The following is a 327-nucleotide window of genomic DNA, read 5'->3' as shown; positions in this document are numbered from 1 at the left end:
ATTTTCCATGAATTTGTCTGCCATTTCCATGAATTTGTCTATTTTTTCCTCATTTTTGTCTGCTTTTCCCTTCAACTGTTGGATAGCTCTGAATATTAGAGATTTGAATTCCCTATCAGGTAGTTCTAGTGCCTTTTCTTTTACTGGAAAGTCATCTGGTGTTTTATCTTGGACACCTACTGGAACCATCCTGTCCTGTTTTTTTTTAAAATATGTTTTGATATTGTCTGCAGTCATCAGGGCATTCAGTAGTTGTTTTCCTCATTTATTGATTGTAGATTCATTTTGTCCTTTTTTTTGTTTTATTTGGTTATGTCTGAGGAGGCG

Source organism: Trichechus manatus, unplaced genomic scaffold, assembly GCF_000243295.1.
Source record: "Trichechus manatus latirostris isolate Lorelei unplaced genomic scaffold, TriManLat1.0 scaffold00037, whole genome shotgun sequence".
Classification (NCBI taxonomy): domain Eukaryota; kingdom Metazoa; phylum Chordata; class Mammalia; order Sirenia; family Trichechidae; genus Trichechus; species Trichechus manatus.
Note: the sequence above shows the minus strand (reverse complement) of the source record.